General features: G+C 45.6%; 1 long non-coding RNA gene across 1 annotated transcript in view; it reads right to left on the reverse strand.

Moving 5' to 3' along the window:
• The window catches only part of LOC146206217 (uncharacterized), a 308,042-nt gene extending 298,202 nt beyond the window's left edge, over positions 1 to 9,840 (reverse strand). The window contains exon 1 of the long non-coding RNA XR_014704391.1: positions 9,804 to 9,840. This is a non-coding gene — a long non-coding RNA (uncharacterized LOC146206217). The remainder of the gene's footprint in view (positions 1 to 9,803) is intronic.
• Between the last annotated feature and the right edge of the window lie 6,296 nt (positions 9,841 to 16,136).

Here is a 16,136-nt window from a genome sequence, read left to right on the forward strand (position 1 = left end):
TAAAGCTGACAAAAAAAAATCTAATAATCCAATATTTTATTTTTGTTGATGGAAATTTTTTACAGATAAGGAATGCGCACTGCAGTTTTTAATTGTACAACAAGACAATTTGCAGCGCAAAGTTTTTGTTGTTTTATTTCATTATTCTCCCCCCAAAAAACCATTTTTGCTCTTTTTTTTATTCACTTTCGCGACATTCTCGAGCAATATCATATGTTCTGCCGCTTCTCCGTAATATGTGCTATCTCATTAAATGGTAAAAACTATATTAGAACGCAATCTATTTCAGAAAAAAAAAAGTCAAACTTGGCAAAAAGTGTGTTGTGCCGTGTTTTCGGGTATGACTTTCATGCAGAGGCAGTAATTAGCAAAAGTATAAATTATAGCTCAGTTCATAGCCAGCTTCATTTAAGTTTTTCTCGAAGATTTTTATCGGAGCCTTTTTTGTTTCAGGCGAGAAAAAAAAATTGTTGAAGTTCAGCGCCGCTTCTCGAGTCACGGTAGTCCCACACTTCCACTGCACTGCAGAACACCACAGTGGCGCCGCTCACAATTTTATGTTGGGTTTACACAACCATGTGCTGTGGAAGAGAGCATCAAATGATTCGCGGGGACCACCTCTGAGGTCCGCTTTCTCCTGCCCCCTCTTAACATTTCAGCCGGAGCCGACACCATTCGCTTTGCTCCTAGGTATCGTAACGGGAGTTGTGCTCATTTCAAATACAGAATAAATGCGTTTGGACTGATCAGTGGGGCAAGTGGCGAAATCAGAGTATATACTGCGGTATTGTTGCTGTAAATAGGAAGCATGCAATGCTTTCTGTAGCATATGCGTTGATTTAATACTTTCAAGGATATTTGTACTGAGCGTTCTTCCTTTCCATAAAGTGACAACGGCAAAGAATGTCGCCGCAACCCTTCTCTCCCCCCAACCCCTTTTACTTTGCGTAATCTCCCTGTTTCGTGCCGCAATGTGATCGCAACCAAAACAAGGGTGAAGCGCCGGGCCCTTCATTATGGGGAGCGACGGTCCATCGCAACGCCCCCCCCCCCCCCCCCCCCACCTCTTTTACTTTGCGTAATCGCCCTGTTCCTGTTTCCTGCCGCAATGTGATCGCAACCAAAACAAGGGTGAAGCGCCGGGCTCTTCATTATGGGGAGCGACGGTTCATCGCAACGCCCCCCCCCCCCCCCCCCCCCCCCTACTCACCCCACCAATGTCCCAACGGCCAAAACAGAGCGGAATGATGAGGATTTATAAAATATTTATTTCGACATGATGGAATTAAAACATAAAAAGGTAGTGCGCGCTTAAAATTATAACAAGCTTCGCCATTGACATGCATGTAGAATTGTAAAGTACGCGACGAAGCGCTCTCACAAAGGTTCCTTGAGTCCTCAGCTTTCCGTAGGTAAACGGGGCAAGTTTGCAGTTCTTTCAATGCAACATCACGGGTCCTCAGCCGCCAGTATCATAAAAATATTAATAATAATAATAAAGCCGCATGCCTTTATACGTTTACAGCTGACGGCACAGGTCCGGCAGAGTAAAGGCATGGGGCAGACTTGAACCCATTCCCCTGAGAGGATCATGGGGAGGGGGAATTCCTCTTCATGGTGGCACAAGTTAATAAAGTTTCTTTGAAGCGAAAGCTTCCCTGCGATATGTAGAGCCGTGTCTGGGAATTTGACCTTCAAGTGACACAGTTACTGTGTCTTTCCTTTCTTATAGACCAATTTACAATTTCAGCAAAAGCTTCACTACGTCGGTAGAGCCGGCCTTCGCGTGCCACTAAATAATTGACCTTCAAGGGATCTTGACTTAATTAATTGGGAATGTCCATGATTCCGTACTGTCCACCCGAAAGTATACCGCGCTTTCCTTTTCCAAAAGTCTAGCTTAAACAAAGAGGCAGCCCGGTGTTTTGCGATGTCAGCGGACGTTAAAGGCCCCAAAGTGGCCGAAATTACTTCGTAGCCCTCCACTACGGCTCCTCTTTCTCCTTTTTCCACTTTCACTCCCACCTTCCTTCCCTTAAGTCTAACACATACTGCGCCATTTTCTTACAAACCAATTTACAACTTACAAGAAAAAATGTGAAAGCATGGCGCTGACCTGGTTAGGTGTAGGTGTCCACCATTACGTGGTGTCCCCCCAAAAGTATAAGGCGTCTTTCTTTCCCCAAAACCTAACTTAAAGAAAAATTACCACGGATTGAGAAGGCGGTGTTACAGAGGCTATCGCTGCAACATACACAGCTTTCGCTCTATCACTATAGGTTCAATCTATGCTAGAAACTCACAATATCTTTATTGTGACATTGGAATGAGGTACCATCAGAGAAGTAGCGATTTTTTTTTTTCAATGCCGCTAGATCTCTTTCTAAATTCTTTTTCCTGCGCAACACGTATTCAGCCACTGCGATTAAGCCGTCGCGACAGCAGTCGTGGTGCCGTGCACCGATTTTGATTTTCCAGTCGTTCAACACACAGGCTGTAACGACAAAACAGAACCCACTATTATACAGCACAGTTACCTTTTTAATGTTTACTGCAGCGCACTTCTAGGACAGCGTATGACTCTCGGAAACCGGCGAAAGCGTGCTCAGCGGCGCAATGGCGGCACAGGAAAATCATAGCTCCAGACGCGGCGCTTCATTTTTTTTTCTCGCCTAAAACAAAAAGCCTTCGTTAGAAATCGTTGAGCGAAATTTCAATGATCCTACAGCTATGAATTAAGCTATAATTTATATTCTTACTACAAACGCCTCCGTATGAAATGTATGGCCGGAAACGTGGCATAGCACACTTTTTCTAAGTTTGGCATAGTTTTTCTGAAATATATCGCGCTGCGATATAGCTTAAACACTTTATTAACGTAGCGCATATTATAGAGGAGCGGCGAAACATTATAGATGTTGCTCGACAATGTCGCGAAAGTGTACAAAAAACTGCAAAAACAGTATTCTTTGGGGAAAAACAATGAAGTAAAGCAACACAAAAACTTTGTGCTGCAAATTTGTTTCATGTGTGGTTAAAAAGCCCAATAACCGTATAAAAAACATTCACGTGCAAAACATTAGATTTTTTTTTTCTTCTAATTCTTTAGTGAGACAAACTTTTGCACTGCTCTGAGAAACTCAAGGGGCTGTCACATGACAAGAAACTTTTTTTTCCCTGAAGTTAGTGAGGGTAATTACTTTAAGCGGTTCAGTAAAGAAACTTGTTTAATTCCTACAATCTGAGTTCGGTGGTTTATACTTTCTTTAAAATCAAGCAGGATTTCATATCCTTCCGCAATACCTATCTTTCTAGGAATATTACATATGGTTTACGTAAGGTATCCTTATTTTCTGAAAAACCTAGAACCAACTTATGTGAAAAAAAATTTTAGTAATCAAATTGCAACCCTGTGCAATAATCATGAATCTCTCATTGATATTGCAGTAGGATGTAGTACTAGTGTTTCTGCCTTTAGGAAAAAAATGAAGATACTTTTTCCTCCTGTATAATTTTGAGCTAATAGTGTATATTATGTCCGTTGTGTTGCTATTGCTCATATTCCTATATAATTTTATTTCACAGTACATCTAATTTTTCTATTCCTATATGTTTATTGTGGAAAGTGTTTGTTTATTGCCAAATGGTAGCTTATTTTGTTTGTTCATATTTTATAACTTTCGTGTATAGTTAGAACAAACTATTGTGTTATCATCAGTATATCTTTTTGTAAGCACGTTTGCTGCGAATTTGCTCGTGTCTGGTGGTGGTCAACCGTTGCCACGATGCGTAATCCGCGGTGTAGGACTCGTCGGGAGGTTGCCTTCCTCTTTTAGCTTCACCTCGGGTTCATATTTGTTAAATATGGCCAAATAAAATACAACTACTACTACCACAAATGTTTGTTGACAAGATCGGAGGGGGGCCGAGCGCGAACTCTCGTAGGCTTGGCATGGAATGACCCAAAAGCTAAAACCTCGCCCTCTACTTCCATCCTAGTTTGCTTTATTAGTTTGAGGGGTTTAACGTCTGAAAGCGACTCAGGTTATGAGAGACTCCGTAGCGGAGGGCTCCGGAAATTTATACCGCCTGGGATTCTTTAACGTGCATTGACATCGCACATCATACGGGTACTTTGCTTTTCGCCTCCATCGAAAAGTGGCCGCGAAGGCCGGGATTCGATCCCGCGTCCTTGGGAACAGTACTCCAGTGCCGTAATCACTGGACCACCACTGCGAGGGTCTTTCATTCTGGATTGCACAGTTTGAACCTCGTTGCTGGGGGCGTCGCAAGCTGCTGCCAAGAAATTTCAGAGGCTTTTATGGCTGCGAGAGAACTGGGCACACTTTCCTCGCCATATGGCAGGTTTAGGAAGCTTTAATGGGGAAGAAAATAAAGCAAAAAATCAAACCCCTGTGTGCAACGAACTTCTAGTGCAGGCTACCAGTGATTACCGGTGCACTGGGCGAACACGACGCTGTGATCATGTCCTTTGAAGAAATTATGGAGGTCGCATCCGCTGCACAGTTCCCGAAATTAGGGGCAATTCTTGCAGCATGAAGTCAGGCAATACGTAGCGCCTACTGATCATTGCACCGCAGGTGTTCTGTGCGCTGGAGGGCCCAAACACGCACAATTGGAATGAAGCTCAATCCTCTGCTGCCTGCGGGATGCTCCAGATGACCAAGCCAGCCAAGGCAGTATTGCGACAATTTCGCTTTGAAGAAATGTTTTACGAACTGTGGGAGAAACCAGCGAATACCTGCTGCAGATGAAAAAAATGCATCCTGTGGAATCTCATAAACTTGGACGGTGCTTCGGAAGGTACAGAAGAAGCGCCTGTGACGCACCTGTTGGTAAACTTTCGACGTTTTATTTTCTAAATTATCAATGCGGCCTTTTCAGGCATCGAAAGGCGATTTAAATCCGCCTCGGAGGTCGTTGTGACATGCACTGGAAACACGATTTTGAAGAATGAGCCATCGACAGCTATAAAGAGGTGAACCACCTCCAATGCGAAGTTGATACTGGCAAAGTATAAGAAAAATATCGTCGGAAGTCTGTGGAGAACTTAGCCGAAATGCTCAGAGACATGCACGAATCAACCCACCAGTATTTCCAGGAGGTAGATGCGATCAATACCGTAGCAGTCTGGGCGTCTTGGTTATTAGATGCGAAGTAGGCGAAACATTCATATCTTGACGTAAGTATACCAGCTCCGTGTCATGTTGGCTTTTTTCAGCTATATATACGGCAACGAGGCTCGAAATAAGCTGCTGCAAGTCAGCGCTCTTTCACCGTGGTCTCAAGTGTCTTCATGTTGTCCTTGTCTTTCTATGTGCTGTACATTTCCATCATTAGATGCGATCGGTAGGAATGTACTAGTAATGCCTATTTCGGTTCCCTGAAAAGGTTGAAAACTTGACGTCGGAGTACGCTGGGGCAGCTGGGAAGGCCTGGTAGCCAATGCTTGCCACTAGCGTACGTGTTTTGGTTTCTGGATCTCATGGAAAGTTATATAAGTTATGGGGAAATTACGCAGCCTTATGCAGCGTGTGCATGACTGTGTGAATGACTTCTGGTCCGGTATTGCAGCGCTTATTTCGTTTAAACGTGGTGGTAATCCGAATGAGCAGCTTTGAATGTTTAGTGATCTTTTTCTTTACTTCTGGAATGACTAGATATGTATATCTTTTCATGAGCTACACTTGATTCCTTGATGCAGCAGGATCAAAAAGAACGGGGGCGCAGAAAGAAACACACAGGACAAGGAATAAGCTGCACTGACATCTAAAGTTTGTTAACGAGCGCTTTTTGTGTCCTTGTCAAATCTCATCAAATCTCTTTCCTCTGCTTCGTGCTTTGCCAGCTTAGCCCTCATTCTGTGTGTTTCTTTCTGAGTCCCCGTTCTTTTTGATTCTGCTGCCCCGAAAACATGAAGTATACACCCACCAGCTCAGTTATCCAGTCTTTAAACCTACACTTTATATTGCAATGAAGTTGGTGATGGTAACTCTGCCTCTGGTATATTGTGTCTTCGGCTTAAACTCATTGTGACCTCATCACGTAATCAAACAAAGCTCTTAAAAAGCACAGGACAATGCTGTCATGTCTTTTTCGACTAATTGCATTTTATTTATTAAAAAAAAAAATTCCAAGAAATCTGGGCACCACTGCAAGCTATCTGTACCCCATTAAATTCGCACGGATTCACGCCACTGGAATACATGCCACACAAGAAAACGGGAAAAGTATAACAAAGTTATGAACAAACATTGTGAATGCAAGATAACGCCCACAAACCGCAAGTCTGTCTATATAGTTACGAAGGGGGTAAGACGTCGGAGCGCTGAACAACAAGACGATAGGGTAGGGAGCTCAGCTGGTCAACAGCAGCGCGTCCGGCACGAGAGTCTTTTTCCAACGTCTTTCTCCTTCAATTGTCTTCTAAACTTCATCTTCTTCTGTACTGTTACAATATTACATAAGGCTTTGAAAAGGCACTCAACTATTTCACAATGCCATTTTCCACTCATCGTTAGTCGCTGGCCAGGAGAGGAAAATGGAATGTTTGAACACATTCATTCAACTGATTTTACAAAATTTCTATCTGGTACCAGTTCGTTTAACTGAAAAAAGAACTGGCGGCAAATATATCCTTGTTAACTTTCATGCATATGTGGTGCAGCCTCTATAACTTGCTGTTTTATAAAGGTCTTTGAAGAAGTAGTTAACAAGTACAATTTCAGGCCCAGAACACCAGCATATACCGGGTGTCTCAGCTAACTTGAGCCCAGGTTAAAAAAATAACTTATGTTATGTAGGCCAGGGAAACGAGTTTCTCAGAGCTGCCATCCGCCTTGCGCATCACATGCAATTTTTTCTTTAGCAATTAATTAGCTAATTGGACACATTTTTCTGAGTTATTAAATATTGACATTATACTACAGATTCAAGATTCAAATTGCAAAGTTGGAGATGAGCTTCAGAAACCCCCATTCCATAACGAAGACTCACGCATACTTCTTTTTTTCCGAGCTTCAAGAAAGCCCGCGAAACGAATAATAATTGAAAAAGGAAAAGAATCCCGTGACTAGCCCATAACGCATTACTATTTTTACTCAATCGTGGTTTGGGCCAATGAAATCAGCTCCGGCCGTGACTCGACGGCCTCGTTGCAGCGGTAGGTTGATATTGCGGTGGGCAGCGGGCGTGGTGGGCTCGCTGCAACTTGCACCGTCAGTGCGTCGGCTGTTTGACGCATAAATACGTCCACTCGAACCACGTTTAAGAGCCGCAAAATAGTTGTTGGCGAGTGCGCTAGTCACGATTTTTTTTTTTTTGTATTTCACTAGTTTTCAGCTCGAAAAAAATATATATATATGCATAAGGTTTCTCTTATCACGAATAATGGAATGGGTTTTCTGATAGAGCTCTCCAACTTTGCAAATATCATCCATAGTCTAAGTCCATATTTAGTAATATGGATAAATTAATATAGTTAACTAATTAATTTATTGTGAAACAACAAATCGCCTGTTGTGTGCAAGACGTCTGGCAGCTGTATGCAACTGGTCTCCCTGGCCTATACAGCTCGAATGTTTTATTCTTTAGTTTTTCGCTCAAGTTAAGCTGAGACACCCGGTAGTGTCATTGTGGTGGATGTGCTTATGCACAATGGATGCCAAAGTCAGCAATGTGATTGTCCGAAGTCACTGTGAAGCAGCTTTCGAAGGAGTCAGAAGCGCGTTTTGGCGTTGATATACACCGTATATATCTTCCGGTTCATTAGCCGCATTTTTCTTGATTTTTCGCCGGTGTTTCTTCAATACGAAGAAAAATGATGAACCACCGCGCGCTACATCTTTTGCTGGCCCCTTACTAATGCTCAAAAATAAAATGGACGAGTTTTCGCCCAGCGTGATTCGCTTCCGTGGGGGCCCAACTGTGCCTACGCATGCCGATGATCTCGAGGAACCGGTTCACGTTGGCGGACCGCGGATGGCATTATCGTTGACCGGGCCTGAACACACATCGGCAACTCCCAATGCAGTAATCATTTGAAATGCGCCACAATGTTAAAGCAGGGCACGGTAGGCGTGCAGAGAGAGCTCTTCGATCTCAGCTAGGCATTTTAAAACGTCCAATGGATTTGTGTTTAATTTTCTAACGGCATACAACTGCAGGATGTTACCCTTGTAGTTGTACAACACAATGTATTTCAAGATGCCAAAAAAAAAAAAAAACATTCTGTGGCAAGCAAGACTCCGAGCAGTGAAACACGCTGTTGTGCCGAGCTCTATATTGATTTTTCAAAGCACCTGGCTTTTCATTCATTTGCGCTGGCTTCAGGGTTAATATGGTGTTGGACATTAGATGAGGCTTCAAAGCATAGGCGCGCTGCATGCACTTGCAGATTCACTGACAGAATGCAAAACGGGTGAACTTCAGTCATCGCTGTCATCGACGACCGATTTAGAATAGCTATAATGGTCTGGTACCAAAAAAACATGCGGGTCGGGATGTAGACTCCCGACCGCCTTTTATAGTCGCGCCTTTCGTAGTTTTATTCAGTGATGAGGACACTTGACTACTGTGCCCAAGGGTGCGGGATCGAATCCCGGACGCGACGGCCGGTTTTCGATGGAAGTAATAAGCAAGGCGCCCGTGTGCTGTGCGATGTCAGAGCAGGTTAAAGAACCCCAGGCGGTGTAAATTCCCGGAGCCCTCCACTGCTGCGTCTCTCATAGCCTTGAGTCTCTTTGGGACGTTAAACTCCTTTTATAGGCGTGAATCTGCGGGCGATCCTCAAAGGAGGCTCTTCAGCCAACAGTGTGGACCGACTTTCATGGCGAGGCGACAAATTCGACTAAGCTGTGGGGAATCCCCTTTCTTGTATCACACCCTGTCATGCCAAGCTATAAATAATTTGTGCAGATCGGTCGACGCCATTGGCTGAAAGGGGTCCTCTGATGGGGCATTTGCCACTTCGTTCTTGAGCTGTATTCTTCTAGACTAAAATACGCTTTCTATTCTTTAGTGATCAGGGCCAGGCCGTTTATCATATTACGTGAACAACAATGTGACCCCCGCTCGGAAAGTGTTGAGCTCATGGACACCGCTCAGAAAGGTATCGATCGAAGCCACGGAGGTCACAGGCTCACGCTCCCTCCAGCACCACAGACGAAATATCCAAACTATTTTAGTCCCAGTGGAGGAATTATGCATGGGGCGTCCCTTTCTCAACCTTCCAAAAGAAAACGAGAAGTTTTAAATGGGAAAACCAAGCTGGACCAAACTTCAATTAGGTAAATGTCGGAGGCAAGTTTGGTTAAAATAGAGCCGCCTACTCCAAAGGAGAGGCATAAATTCGTCTTCGTATTCGTGTACAAGCGCCGACACGCACGCCGATAATAAACGCTGGCGTGGTGGTCGGCTGAGGAGATTGTCTGAAGGCTATATTTAGCAGCATCTCGTTGCATTTCTTTTTTATCTAAATGCGCCACCTCTACAAGAAGCGCATCTTTGGCTTAATTTAAAGAAGTAGAAGACCATACCGATGGTCACCTCCGAAGGTGAAATGCGGATAAATCATGTGTGATCTTGGTAGTGATAAATGTAGCCGTGCCACGGCGCTCAAGAATGCTATAATATCGCTAACACCTGCACGTGACCATTAAACACGCGACGATAAATGTGTAGCAACACCAATAGTCACTAAAGCACAAGAGCACCAGGACGGAGGAAACACAGATGTCAAGCAGAAGAAATTCTGGGCAAAGGGTTGATGTTCCCCGACTTACGTTTGGCAGCGCAGTTGTGTGCTTGAAGTCACGATCTGGAATAGAGAGACAATAAAAGGACGGTTAGAAAGCAAAAGTGCACCTGAAGCAGTACACATGTACGTGAGCTTTGCTGCTCTTTAAGTGAGGAAAGCTAAGGGAAAAATCAGTTACGAAAGATATCTGCAAAGCCCAGTGCATGCAGCGCCCCCTACCGTGGACATTGCGTCCCCCTATTTGGTGCTGTGGTCGCACTTCGTTCTGCTTTCGGTGTGCACTGCAACCCTCTTATAGGTCCAGTCACAATCTACTGATTGAGCTTGCCGAAATTACTCATATGATGCTTGTTGCGTCAGGCTTGAGGCTCACGCGCTTAACAGAAGCGCTGCGGGCGTGTAGAGAAAAGGAGGGACACCACGGCAACATAGCTATAGTGAAGCGACGACTCGTAATAAAAATTAAAAAGTTTATAATCGGGCAGTAAAGGAATCGCATAGCCGTCCTTTTTAGCGAATTACTGTGAACGATTCAAGTAACAGACCGGGCGGCCTTTATATTTTATAAGGAAGCCGTCCTAGAGTTACATCATATCTTCCACGTTTGCATTCCGCCGGCTAATATATGCGTAGACAAAGTAAAAGTAATCTCGACTATGTACAGGTAGGGACAAAAGTCTCCGGACCACACGTCTAGCGATTATGGACTAGAGCCACGGGATAAATGAATTATCACCTTGTTTCTCTAGCACGCATAAAAAAGTAAAGTGCAACTTTCACATCGACAAGTATGGTCCCAGGCTATTGGCCGATACCAAAATTATACGCTTTATTTGCAGTTTGCGTGGTCCACAGACTTTTGTCCCCGATGGTGCGGGCAGAATGCACGTGTTGCGGCCAGCGTCCTCAGGCCCTGCAGCATCTGCTAAGGCAGTTAGCCATCCAAGCACAGGCCACGCTTGCCGACAGCGGCTGGGCGGTACTCTAATATGCTTTAATGTAGTATCTGCGCGTCTGCACGCGGAATATGTGGAAAGACTGTTGCCGTAACAGTAGCGGTATATGGTGACGCTAAGAAATTTTAGGCCGACTAAAGCCAACCACGCAGTTGCAGGCGTCACGGTACGCCAGGGAAATATAAGAGGAGTGTGCAACACCCCATTGGTCTTGCAGTGCGGTGTGCCCAGTTTTCGCTTCCGTACCTTTGCCGAGCGTTTTAACAGCGTTGTCAGTGTTTATCATAGTCGTCATAGTCGTCACGCCACACTCTCCTGTTTTGCTCAGCCCGAATGGGAAGGGTGAATGAGGCGAATGGAGGACGTCACAATAATAAAAGCGCCCATACAGGCGTGGCACACCAGTTGCGGGAAGTTTATGACTAAGCTGAGGCAGAGCGCCGTACATGGTCAGCGGCCGCCATTACCTGATATTCCTGCCTGATGCCGTTTTCGATAAGTAAACGAGAATACAGATCTTTCCAACGACAGATTCCCGGACATGGCAGCATTTGTCGCTTGACTGTTGTGTGCGTCGGAACCGTGGGAGATATCGCAGCACGACTTTTTTGCACCACGATATGCACAGACTCCCAAACAGCATACAGATATCTGCTGCGAGGAACCCTCCCAAACTTATCCGCTAGAGTATTATCTACTCTATCTACCCCTCCCGATCCCATCACCATCACATGGGTACCTGGGCACAAGGACATCCTCGGAAATGAGAGCGCTCATGCGTTTGCCCGAGAACTGAGCTTCCGGGAGCCGGCGGATGGCTTCCCCAAACCTTCATTATACACTCCCATCGAACATCAGCACAATTGTTCACCACTATGGTCGTTGCCGTGTCACGTACCAGCCACCGCATCGCACGCTCTCTCACATCGACAGCACGTACTGGCGATAACTCCAGACACATTCGTTCCCATCTCCTTAATTTGCCCACATCTTTCACCCCACTGACTTCCCACCATACTGCACCACATGCAACGTCACCCAACCCACCCTCTACCATTACTTGCCCACCTCCCATCCGCGTTCCTCCCGTCCAAAACCCCACCCCCTCCTCCTGTGAGGCTGATCCCTCCCCACCCCACCCTCTCCTCCTGGGAGGGAGCCACGCCACCCGCAGACCAGTTACAGCTGGTCGAGCGGGCTAAGCTAGAAGGAACAGCCAGAGGGCTCCTGGACTAAGGGGTCCTCCTGGGAGTGTTTACATTATTTTAATTGATTAATATTTTTTCCTCCTCCTCCCTGTCTACAAATTTCCAAAGTGCTGGTGTGCACCTGCCGCAATGCACCATTTCCTATCTTGCAGGTAGAGCCACCTTTCGGCCTTGGACAGGTCATAAGGAAGTTCCCAAGGATGCATGCAAGTCGTATGGCCTGCAGAACTACATCATCCATTGACAAGACAAAACAGTCACACTTGGGAGGACCAAGCCTGCTAACGGATTCTGTAATAAACGCAGTACATCGCGCACTTTCTCTTAGAACTCTTGCTTACAGCGTTTATTTTACAATCCCAGGGATCATGTTATTAAATACCATGAAGGAGATGCCCTACCAACGGCTCGGTATCGCTATAAAAAAGAGTGCATGCTGGCCTGGCAGGAAAGGGGAGACGGGCTGCATTCACAGAAGAAACGGATGCTGCTCACAAAATTACAGTCCGGTAACAGTTAAGTGCACCACAAAACAACTCAACATGCAAAGGACAAGACGGGAAGTAGAATGGGACCTAGAGAAGAGGTCTCTCTGCGTCTATTGATCAAAATTAGAAAAGTCAAGTTGTTCTGAACACGACGACCACACTGCTGGTCTAAATGGAACTATTATAGATCTGCTTAATACGGCCTTGGCCCCGAAGAAACGAAGAAAAGAAATAAATAACGGAATTCGTGGCTTCATTAGGAAGGAATCCAGACCCTCGCTAATGTATCGGGTGTTTCAGCGAACACTTAAAAAATAGTGAAACTATTGCGTTCGAAATAGAAAAAAATATATATGCGGGAAGAAACACTGCGCCCTGTCGGACCTAACCTGCTGCAAAATTCCTTTAATTATTGATGTTATTAACAAAACTCCCCTAATTAACTTCTTAATTACCATAGTTTGGTGGGTTATCCCAAAAGGGAGTTTGATGTTGTGAACACGATTACGCCTCATCAAATCCTCAGGAAATCCGATGCCTTTTTACGCACGCAATCGAAACTGAGCGCACGAGGAGCGCCTGAAGTATGGCGCAAGCGAAACATCCACTGGTGACGTGTCGTAATGATTGCAGCGCCCAGTTCCAAACACGGGTGCGAATTTCCCTAGCTAGAGAGCCTCGGCGCTTGGTTTAGACCGCGGCCGGCGTAATCGCACGCTTCGTCAATCGGCGTAAGAAAACTGATATAGTCATCGTCAGCCACGCGGATGTCGCTTCTGGGAACACTGATAAGCGCTGGCCTGGCGCTCTGCCTGGTCACCTCCGAAGGGAATTTTTTTTCTTTTTATTTTCCTCGCTAGTTTTATGAAATAACGCCACGCTTCTGCGACAGCGTGCACATTGTTGTGTAGCGTTAGACGGCGCCGGTATATTGACATATGCATTGCATTTATATACTGTCAAGCGTGTATTTCTTTTATGCGGTATCGGTTGGACAGTTATAATCAACGAAGATGACTTCGTCGGTGGATATTCGAACTGAAAACGTTGGAAATGTAGCACTATGTTGCTTCGTATTGGCTGGCTGGATACGGTTGCCGGGTGCTAGATCCCACACGTCTCGTGCTTCAGTACTGGTAGTCTTTGATCCTTGACAGCAGACGTTTAGTCCTTTCTTGTATAACAATCAGGAATGAACCAAGTTTCTATATTTTAATGACTCCGTTGGTTGTAGCTCCACTTGGACACCATGAAAGAACTACTACTACTTCGGATGACAAGAAATAATTTTCACACTACACGTTGAAACTGCTAGCCGTCCATTGTGATGCGCAGCCTGAATACGATGCACAGGAGAGGAAGTATACAGAGCGAGGCGTATAGGGAACCTACTCGGGACGTTTCAGTTCACCACTTGCTTAGTAGAACGACTGCGGCTCGAGGTGCAGAACAGCTGCTAAGTTATCGCGAAACCAAAGACATGCTACGATGTTTACAAGCGTTCGGCTACGACACAATGGTTGCTCTGCATTCGATTCCGCTGTGGCCGTACAATAAAGAGAGGCGGCTGAGTTGGATTCATGCGGCTGGACGAGTACGGCAGAGCGTTCTACTATAACGCTTCACAGTGGGGCTTAGCTGTTGGGCAGTACGTAAAACTACTCTAGCTCGCACCCAGACACACGATCGTGTGGCATCTTCATGCACCAATCACACGGGCAACCGCGAAGTATACATAATCTAGCTCGCCGTTGCAGTCAACGCCAGTGTCGTCGAGTTTTCGTCTCTTCCGGAGTGCTTCGAAAAGGACCATAGAGCGTTCGTATCATGGCAAGGCATTCATCGCGACACTCTGCGCGCACGTTGGAGGCTGCTATGCTGTAGTAGGTCTACATTTTTGTACGCGTTTCAGAAGGTGCTGTCGTGCTCCAATGTGTTCCACCTGCATTATTAAAACAAACGGCACTGCACAATCTCAGGCAAGTGAAGCCAGTGCAAGAGAAATCGAAGAAACCTTATGTTTCGCCCGTGGTATGAAATCGCGGCGAAAATGGAAGTGGAGGAAGAATAGAAGGAAGCTCTTTTCACAGATCTGCCATGTATAGTTCTTAGTAGTCACGAAAGCTTGCATGCACGGACCTCTGATTAAGGGGCGAAAGTGCGAGCACTGCTCGTTCAGGAAATCGGAAGATGATCATAGTCGATACGGTGCTAAGTCTGGACTATGACGTCGTCACAACAGTATTTCGACCCCGCCGCGATGGCTTAGTGGTTAGAGCACTCGACTGTTCAGCTTGAAGATGAGGTTCGGCCCGTCGAAGCGCGCGACCGTGCATTGCGTGATGTCAGTGATCGCAAAAAAAAAAAAAATCATAAAAAAAATGTGTCTAAATTACCGGAGCCCTCCATCACGGCTTTCATCGCCGGCGATGTCGCGGCAAGACATTAAACCCCCCATAAAACAAAACAAAAACATTTCACCATGACAACAGTTGTTAGCAGGAGGAATCTGACATCAGGGCAAAGGCCTCCCCCTTAATGAACTGGCTGTATACCTATAAGCCGGTTGATACATAGCTGTAAATACTTCATGACAAGAATACACTCAGAGAAAAGACGGATGACAACACGCACACCAACAACGCCACTATTTAGGCGTTATTTTTCCTTGAGTGCGCTCATATTTCACCGCAGCACATTAGCAGGTGTGGAAGCGGTGCTCCATTCTGCTCCAAACTGCTTTTCCTGCTCCATACTGTTTTAAAACGGAACATTGCTCCAAAACGGCTCCAAACCGGCGGCCTCCCCACAAGCCGATTGGTGAGATTCGATTTTCTGGCGTCTCACATTCGCGACAAATCGCAGCACTCAGGCGTAGTCAAGCGTGAGAAGGAAATGTATTTCTGTCAAGGCATCCGCAGTCGATGCAGGTGCGGCAGCGGGCAGTGCCTTCTATTTCCTTGTTTGCTCCAGTTCCGACTCAGTGAATGCCGGAGCGATTCCGCCATGAGGCCAGTGGCATTCGTCTATGCAGATCCATCGTGGACCTGTCCACCAAAGCCCGTCTTCGATAGCTTCTGTTCAGGTAGACCGCGGGTAAGGAGACCTGCCCGATTTTCTTCTCTGGGGCCATGCCTCCCGTTTAAATCCTCCGGTCAATTTCTGAATATCGACGACGCGGTTGCGTACAAACTGCTGCCAGCGATGGGTGTTCCATGAATCCAGTGTAATGCAATGGTTGAATTCACCTACAAATAAAATTTTGGGGGAGGGTCGTCTGGTCGAGAGTGTAACAGCCCAGTCGTACAGCTAGCAGGCATGCCATTAGCTCCAGTCTGACAAGGGTAATCTCCTTAATAAGAGCGACTCTCGATTTTTTTTTTTTATAGACGCTTCCATCATCATCCACATAAACCTTTGCAGAACTTGTTTGGTCTTATAGCCTGAGTGGCTAGCAGCGGGACCAATTGATTACAGTACGAAACAAAAATGCAGCATGCGGTAGCTCAGTGACACAGTGACAAATGTGAAACCAAATTAATTAAGCAGCCATTATTACAGCAATGTACTAATTCGAAGCGGGTTGCAAAGTTAATTGGCTGTCAGTCCAAGAAGACAGCTTCTTTCCCGAACAAGAAATCCTTCACTGCCAAAGAAAAATTGCCCGCTGCTGTCGCGTCGATGGGTATCGAATTTGCTCAGTAAT

The sequence above is a fragment of the Amblyomma maculatum genome, chromosome 1, assembly GCF_055883805.1.
Source record: "Amblyomma maculatum isolate TAMU_Amacu chromosome 1, ASM5588380v1, whole genome shotgun sequence".
NCBI classification, from domain to species: Eukaryota; Metazoa; Arthropoda; class Arachnida; order Ixodida; family Ixodidae; genus Amblyomma; species Amblyomma maculatum.